The following is an 8,728-nucleotide window of genomic DNA, read 5'->3' as shown; positions in this document are numbered from 1 at the left end:
GGGGGCTTCTGAAGTAGACGTTAAGTGGAGGCGGTGTTTAAAAATCGACTACTATGTCATAACTAGGCACATTCCAGAAGCAGCCGTTTTCTGGGCTTGGTGTCAATAGCCTAACAGTTCTGAAACTTATGGGATGTTCGTTCAAGAATGATGTCCTCATATTTAACAAAAGCTCAAGTTAAAATTCCTTGATTCACCGCTCTATTATTGGCCGGAAGCCATTATGGTTTATAAAGTTTTAAATATGAATAATTTTCTTACAAAATTTACCCTAAGAAGGCATTTATTAAGCCCCTGGAGTCTTGTGAATTACTTCTGTGAAGGATGGATGCACTTTTTTGGCCTTCAAAGTAGTGATAGATTGATATATTGCTGTGGTCGATATATATCTGCTGATATTTATAATTTTTTTATATTTAAGTATTTTCAATCGCCAATACATTTTTTGTTCCTTAAATTTGTTGTTTTTAATGAAAGACACTGATGTAAAGCCAAAGTCTGATAGATAGTAAAAAAAATCGTATTCATACAGTACCGTGAGATGTCTTGGTCACAGGACATGTCTTAGTAGATATTTTTCAAGTACTTAAAAAGGTTATGTTTAAAATATTATGCATAACAACTGTTTATTTAATTTGACTAAACCTTAATAAACTACACTGCAAAACGTCCAGTGTAAAATAAAACTCTCACAGAGTTGATTTCAACACTATTTCAGAGTTTATATAGCTCCACACTTATAAAAGTAAATTAATGTCACGGGGTGACGACTTTTCAGGGCGGAACCAAAAGTTGAGGAAGTTTGGTTCCGCCCGGATGTTTCCGCCCCGACCGGAAAAATAGAAACACCGGACATCCGGCGGCTCCGCGAAGGTTGTAATCAGCCGATTGGGCACAGCTGTGCCTAGTTAAAGAGATCGCCGGGTAATTGGATACCTGGAGTGTAAAGAGAAGTATAAAAAGCACAGTTAGATGACAGTTGGCGGTTGAGTGTGTGCTGAGGAACGGAGCTGTGCTCATTGTTAGACGTGGTGACTGGCTATATTTTTCTCTCTCCCCCCCCTCTCTCGTTGCAGTTACGGTGGACCGGCTGAATTTATTGAATAACCCTTCGGGTAGAAAAGGAACTCTGGTCCAACTAGTGTTTCGGAAGGAGTAAAGCGAGAAGGGATTTGACCTCATTGCACAACGTAAACAAAGGCTATCTGCTGTGAGTATGTCCGTTGGTGTAGCATAACTGGCAGAAACTTACATTGTGTGATCGTTGGAGTCCTCCAGGATTAGGAAGGCGGCCCTACCCCTATAATTAGCGTGGTGGGCGAGCCGCTAGAAGCATACGTCCATACAGCCACAGCAACGCGACTTTGGTCTGGTCGGTTTGCCATCGCCTCTACGTTAGCCCCAAGCACAGTGGAGGATATCGGGCGTTTCCCTTGTGGTGTTGCACTTACAGTGTGGTGAGTGAGACTTTACAAATCATAAGCTTTTTCACGTTAGAGTGGTGCTGTGTATTTTGCTGTGGGTTGCTGTGTGTCTTGTCAGAGAAGCCCCGCACCATCCATTCTCTTCCCTGGGCGGAGGACGGAGGGGCCAACGACCTCAGACCTCATTGCCATCATACGCTGTGTGCTGTTTTCAGAGTACGAAGAGACGCAGACCAAGAGCTGTGAAGGACTGTGAGTAAAATACTAGAAGCATTTGTGGTGTAAGCTTATCTGTGTTTGTATTGTCGCAGAGTCGGAGGCGAAAGGGTCCGCCGCCCCCGTGGTCTCTACGAAAGGGCGCCCCTATCCGGGATTCGATCGGTCTACGGACAGTGGGGATAGGGCAGCGCTCGACCCGGCGAGGTGGTGTGTGACCTTCGCCCCCCTGCTGACCTACAGAAGAACCGACTGTGAACGCGATACTTACCCAGAAAGCTGTAAGTAGCGTAGCCGATGAGAAACATTCAAAGTCCAGTAACAGTGTTTCTGTGTCCTAGCGATCACCTGTGGAGAGAGAGAGGAAAACGAGAGTGAAGCAGTAAAGAGCCGACTGTGAACGTGATACTTACCCAGAAAGCTGTAAGCAGCGGAGCCGGTGAGAAACATTCCAAATTCAGTAACAGTGTTTCCGTGCCCTAGCGATCACCTGTGGAGAGAAAGAGGAAAACGAGAGTGAATCATTGAAGAACCGACTGTGAACGTGATACTTACCCAGAAAGCTGTAAGCAGCGGAGCCGGTGAGAAACATACAAAGTTCAGTAACAGTGTTTCTGTGTCCTAGCGATCACCTGTGGAGAGAGAGAGGAAAACGAGAGTGAATCAGTAAAGAGCTGACTGTGAACGTGATACTTACCCAGAAAGCTGTAAGCAGCGGAGCCGGTGAGAAACATTCAAAGTCCAGTAACAGTGTTTCTGTGCCCTAGCGATCACCTGCGGAGAGAAAGAGGAAAACGAGAGTGAATCATTGAAGAACCGACTGTGGACGTGATACGTACCCAGAACGCTGTAAGCAGCGGAGCCGGTGAGAAACATACAAAGTTCAGTAACAGTGTTTCTGTGTCCTAGCGATCACCTGTGGAGAGAGAGAGGAAAACGAGAGTGAATCATTGAGGAACCGACGGTGAACGTGATACTTACCCAGAAAGCCGTAAGCAGGGAGCCGGTGAGAAACCTTCAAAGTCCAGTAACAGTGTCTTTGTTGTCCTAGTGGCCGCCTGTGGAGAGAGAAGGCGAGAGTGAACCATTGGGCACGGACAGTGGGAAAGACCTCTACCAGTCACACCAAAAATTGTCTGCCTCCAGGAGAGAAGAAGGAGGGCGCCACGGCTAGCAGGGTCCAGGCGGGAGCCTGACGTTTCCCTCTTTCCCCGTTGACGGTGGTTGGCACCCCTGTTGTTCTGTCCCTGTTTACCCGTGGCTGTAGTCTCCCTGGAGGGAGGAGAAGAAGCCCATTAGTTTTAAATTTCCCTTCCCCAAATTTTCCCAGTCCTTTTAAGTATTTAAATTCAATAAAGCTTGTTTTAAATTTTACTTACCTGTTTCCGTGTTTGTCTGGTCATTGGGTCGGCTTTGGGGACCTCCTCGAGGTGGGAGCTAAAAAGGGGCGTGGCTTAGTCAAACATAGCCAGCCCCTAGTGGTGACAGATTTTGGCGTAGTCGGCAGGGTCCCACCTCGAGTTGAGTAACCAAGGTCACCCAATGACTGACAACGCGGGGCCAGCAGCCCCACCCCGTGCCACACCCGTTATCATGGGCAGCCCATGGGTCCAGAGATATGGAGCAGAGTCGGAGGTACGCCTGACCGAATGGAAGGCCCAACTGGAGTACTTGGCCGACTTGCAGGGCCTTAGCGCCGCCCAGCGGCTCCAATTTGTGTTGAACTCCCTAGAAGGAGAAGCACGGCGAGAGGTACAAGCCGCCCCCGAAGCAATTAGAGCCACCGCCCAGACTGTGTTCCAGTTCCTTGCTGAACAATATGGTGACCATACCCCCGTAGCTGTCCTCCGTTCACAATTTTTTAATTGTAAGCAAGGCCCCCGACAACCTATCCGAGCTTTTGCCCTCAGGCTGCGGGAGCAGTTCACTCGCCTGCAAGCCCGACGAGACCATGGGCTAGGAGATGGAGAGGCTTTGTTACGCGACCAGTTCCTCCTGGGGATGAAAGACGGCCCCGTGAGACAAAGTCTGAGGGTCCAGTTTCGGAGGGACCCCGGGCTTACCTTCGAAGATCTAAAGAAGGAGGCGCTGGCCCTGGAGGGTGATGAGGTCGAAGTAGCCGAAACCCCTGTATGTGCAGCTGTAAGTGGAAACACAGCAGCGCCACCTGAACACGCAGACTGGAAGCAAGCCCTGAGGGTAGAGTTGTTGAAAGATGTCCGAGAGCAGATGTCGGAACTTTCTAAGACCCTCTTGGGAGAACTTCGCCAAAGTAGGGCGCGAGAGGAACCGAGGCCGGCACCCCGAGAGCGAGTTTACTCTGAGAGGGGCCGAGAGCCACCGGGACGCCCGAATCGTTTGAACCGGCCCCGCTTCGAGTGGGATGACCAAGGGCGGCCAATCTGCAATCGGTGTGGAGAACCAGGGCATTACAGTCGCCAGTGTGGGCCTCGCAGGGCATCGGAGGGGGGTTTTTAAGACGACCGGCCACAGTGGGTCGTGTGGCCGGGACCCCTAGAGAAGACCCTGGAAGACGTGGTAATTCTAGAGACCAGATGGTTGGGCACAGCCCAATGGCGGAGGTGAAGGTATGTGGCAAGACAATACAGTGCCTAGTAGATACGGGTTCTCAAGTGACATTGTTTGCGGAAAGTCTCTCGCAGGAAGTATTTGGGAAGCAGAGTACCCAAGGAGGGGAGGCCCCCTGGCTGACGTTGCAGGGCGCCAACGGCCTAGAGATCCCTTATATTGGCTACCGGCTGACGGACCTAGAAGTTCATGGGGTGTTGGTTCCCCAAAAAGGAGTGATTATCGTGGAGGACAGATGTTTGGGTGTCCATCGAGCCCTATTAGGTATGAACGTCCTCTCCGAATGTTGGGAGGAGTTATTTCGGGCTAAGCCCGGCCCTAGGATCTCCCCTGTCGAGAGGCCCCTATGGGAGCAAGTAGTAGCCGACTGTCGTCGGGTCCAGATGACCCAGGTCCGCAGAGGCCGGGAAGAGGTAGGAAGAGTGATGTGTCGCTTTGCTCTGTCTATTCCCCCTAGGAGTGAGGCCATGGTGTGGGTGAGAGTAGCCCCCCGAGGAGTTGGCCCCGAAGAATGGGTATTGGTTGAACCTCACGCCGATTGCCCCCAAGTGGAAGTAGCACGAGGCCTAGCGGCGGTCCGCCGGGGGAGGGTCCCTGTGAAGGTCCGAAATGACCACCCCTACCCAGTATACTTGCACCGACACCAGCGGCTGGCCCGATTAACGGGGGTTGCGCCCCATCAGGTGAGGGAGGAGAGAGATGTTAGTTTCCGTCAGGTGTGCCCCACTGTCATCGAGGTGGCCCTGACCCAGATGGAAGCCCCTTCGAACAACGGGGGGAGGGACGTGCCGAGGCACTTGGCAGGTGAGTCCCTGCAAGGGGAAGAGTTGGAACAGGCGCAGACACAAAGACTCCAAATCCTCCTTCAGAAATGGCAACATGTGTTTGCAAGACACGAGGAGGATTATGGGTGCACTAAGGTGGTGGAACATCATATACCGACTGGAGATGCAGGGCCCAGTAGAGAGAGGTACCGGCCGATCCCACCCACCTTGTATACAGAGGTACGCTCACTACTGCAGGGTATGCTGGAGCGAGGCGTCGTCCGGGAAAGCAGTAGCCCATGGGCAGCCCCCATCGTACTTGTGCAGAAAAAGTCAGGAGCTTGGAGGTTTTGTGTGGACTATCGGAAGCTTAACCTGGTGACCAAGAAAGACGCTTTTCCCTTACCCCGGATTGAAGACTCCCTTGCCGGCCTCACACGGTCCGCTTGGTACTCCACTTTGGATCTGGCCAGTGGATATTGGCAGGTGCCAGTGGCCGAGGCCGATAGAGAGAAGACCGCCTTCACGACCCCGTTCGGACTATTCGAGTGGGAACGGATGCCTTTCGGGCTCTGTAACGCTCCGGCCACGTTCCAACGCCTCATGCAGCGCTGTCTTGGAGGTCAGTTAATGGAGTCAGTCTTGGTATATTTGGATGATGTAATTGTGTATTCCCCAGATTTCGATTCCCACCTCCGACACCTCGAGGAGGTTTTCCAGGCGATGGAGAAATATGGGCTGAAGTTGCAACCCGACAAATGCCATCTGTTGAGGCGGGAAGTCCAGTTCCTGGGCCACGTGGTCAGCGCTGCTGGGGTGGCCGTAGACCCTGGGAAGGTCTTCGCGGTAAGAGATTGGAGTGCACCCAAGACTGTGAGGCAAGTGCGGTCATTTCTAGGGTTTGTGGGGTACTACAGACGGTTCATAAAAGATTTTTCAAAGATTGCCAAGCCACTTAACCAGCTACTGGTCGGCACAGGGCGAAATCGGGGACGGGGGTCACCCCCTATTGATTGGGATGAGTTCTGTGAGGGGGCATTTCAGAGATTGAAACAGGAATTGTTACAGGCTCCTATCTTGGCCTATGCAGACTTTACCCAACCATTTCTCTTGTATACAGACGCTAGCAACCTGGGGCTGGGAGCAGTCTTGGCCCAACGACAAGCGGGTACGGAACGGGTGATCGCCTACGCAAGCCGAAGCCTCCACCCAGCGGAGAGGAACGATGCGAACTACAGCTCATTCAAACTGGAACTGCTGGCCCTGAAGTGGGCCCTGAGCGAGAAGTTCAAGGACTACCTCTGGGGTGCTAAGGTAACGGTGATTACAGACAATAATCCTCTGGTACATTTACAGACAGCGAAGTTGGGGGCTGTGGAGCAGCGCTGGGTGGCACAACTTGCCAATTTCAATTACCAACTGCAGTATCGGCCCGGCCGGGAACACACGAACGCGGATGTCTTGTCCCGATTGCCAGAGGTGGACGGCCCCGGTGGCTGTGATGGCCAAGAAGAGGAAAGTCAGGGGGAAGGCTATCTGATAGGGGTCGTGGAAGCACCAGGAGGCCAGCAGGAGGCGGTACCCGGGAGCTGGGGTTGGGACCCCTGCCGGTGGAAGGAAAGACAGGCCCAGGATCAGGATTTACGGCAGGTGAAGATATGGGTGGAGCAAGGCCGGCGGCCAACGTCGTCCGAGAGGCTGACCCAGACAGAGACAGGAAAAAGACTGCTGGGACAGTGGGACAAGCTGGAGATACAGGAAGGGGTACTTTGCCGAAAAGTTAGTGATCCGAAGCTGGGCGAGGAGGTGCGCCAGATCGTGGTGCCCGCCGACCAAACAGCAGCCCTGGTGTCTGCCTACCATGACCAGCTGGGGCACCAGGGGCAAGAACGGACCGCATCGCTGCTGCGCAGGTTCTTCTACTGGCCGGGGCTGGAAGCATCAGTACGTAGCTTGGTCCAAGCTTGCCCCAGGTGTATGTTATTCAAATCTCGACGAGAGGCCCGAGCGCCGATGATACCCATATGTGCCAAAGCCCCCCTTCACATCATGGCGATGGACTTCCTGACACTGGGCCGGCCACAGGACCGCTATCCGAACATCTTAGTAATCACCGACCTGTTTACGAAGTATGCATGGGCAGTCCCCACCCTTGATCAGACGGCAAGTACCACCGCAACGGCTTTATGGCGGCACGTCTTCCAAACGTTCGGATGTCCAGAGTTCTTACACTCAGACCAAGGGGCAAATTTCGAATCAAAGGTGATCCGGGAATTATGCCAGCTGTATGGGTGCACGAAGACCCATACGACGTCATATCACCCTCAAGGAAACGGCTGCTGCGAGAGGTTTAATCAAACCCTGTTGGGGCTCTTAGGGACCTTGGATCAACGGAAGCAGAGTGATTGGGTGAGTGCTCTACCGAACCTCTTACAAGCTTATAATAACAGCATTCATAGTACGACGGGGTATGCCCCCACTTATCTGATGTTCGGTAGGCATGTGCGGATGCCGACGGACCTGGTCCTGGGAGCGGCCGCGGGCCAGGAGGAAGGAAGCGTGACGGAATGGGTGGGGCGCCACCACCAACGGCTGCACTTTGCCTACGAGCAGGTATCCCAGAAAATACGGGCCACAGGAGAAAAGAACAAGCGGTTGTACGACCGGACGGCCCGGGAAGCCCCCTTGTTACCAGGAGAGAGAGTCCTGGTACGAGACAACCGGCGGCAAGGCAAAGGAAAGTTGAGCGACCGTTGGGAGGCCACCCCGTACGTAGTCTGCAGGCAGCAGAGACCGGGCCAGCCGGTGTATACCATCCGGCCGGAAGGAAAGGCCGGCCCGGAACGGGTGGTACACCGAAACATGATTCGCCCTTGTCCAAATTATCCCGAGGTCACGGAGGAGGTAGTTGCGGAGCCGGCACCGACGGCCCCCTGGATGGAAGGATGGGCTGTGGTACCAGGCTTACCTGTGGTGGCACCACCCCCGGCCGCCCCAGGAGAGCCAGAACTAGCACCTGAGCCAGTTGAACCCCCGGCCGCCCAGAGGCAGCCAGGATCAGCACCAGAGCCAGCCGAACCTCTGGCCGCCCAAAGACAACCTGAGGTTGTGCCCGAGCCCGCCGAACCTGACTCCCCTGTAAGGCGCTCCCAACGGGAGAACCGCGGCCGGCCCCCTTCCCGCTATGGTGAGTGGACTACTCAAGGGCATTCCAGGGACTGGAATGTATTGGCGGGGGAGGATGTCACGGGGTGACGACTTTTCAGGGCGGAACCAAAAGTTGAGGAAGTTTGGTTCCGCCCGGATGTTTCCGCCCCGACCGGAAAAATAGAAACACCGGACATCCGGCGGCTCCGCGAAGGTTGTAATCAGCCGATTGGGCACAGCTGTGCCTAGTTAAAGAGATCGCCGGGTAATTGGATACCTGGAGTGTAAAGAGAAGTATAAAAAGCACAGTTAGATGACAGTTGGCGGTTGAGTGTGTGCTGAGGAACGGAGCTGTGCTCATTGTTAGACGTGGTGACTGGCTATATTTTTCTCTCTCCCCCCCCTCTCTCGTTGCAGTTACGGTGGACCGGCTGAATTTATTGAATAACCCTTCGGGTAGAAAAGGAACTCTGGTCCAACTAGTGTTTCGGAAGGAGTAAAGCGAGAAGGGATTTGACCTCGTTGCACAACGTAAACAAAGCCTATCTGCTGTGAGTATGTCCGTTGGTGTAGCATAACTGGCAGAAA

General features: G+C 53.3%; 1 long non-coding RNA gene across 1 annotated transcript; it reads left to right on the top strand.

Annotated features, from left to right (window-relative positions):
• The first annotated feature begins 753 nt into the window (after nucleotides 1-753).
• LOC129430236 (uncharacterized) lies at nucleotides 754-3,014 on the top strand. Its single transcript, XR_012357733.1, has 3 exons — nucleotides 754-1,457; nucleotides 1,736-2,363; nucleotides 2,692-3,014. It is a non-coding gene; the product is annotated as an uncharacterized lncRNA (long non-coding RNA).
• The last annotated feature ends 5,714 nt before the right edge of the window (nucleotides 3,015-8,728 follow it).

The sequence above is a fragment of the Misgurnus anguillicaudatus genome, chromosome 1 (assembly GCF_027580225.2).
Source record: "Misgurnus anguillicaudatus chromosome 1, ASM2758022v2, whole genome shotgun sequence".
Classification (NCBI taxonomy): Eukaryota; Metazoa; Chordata; class Actinopteri; order Cypriniformes; family Cobitidae; genus Misgurnus; species Misgurnus anguillicaudatus.
Note: the sequence above shows the minus strand (reverse complement) of the source record. Positions and strands in the feature narration are given on the sequence as shown.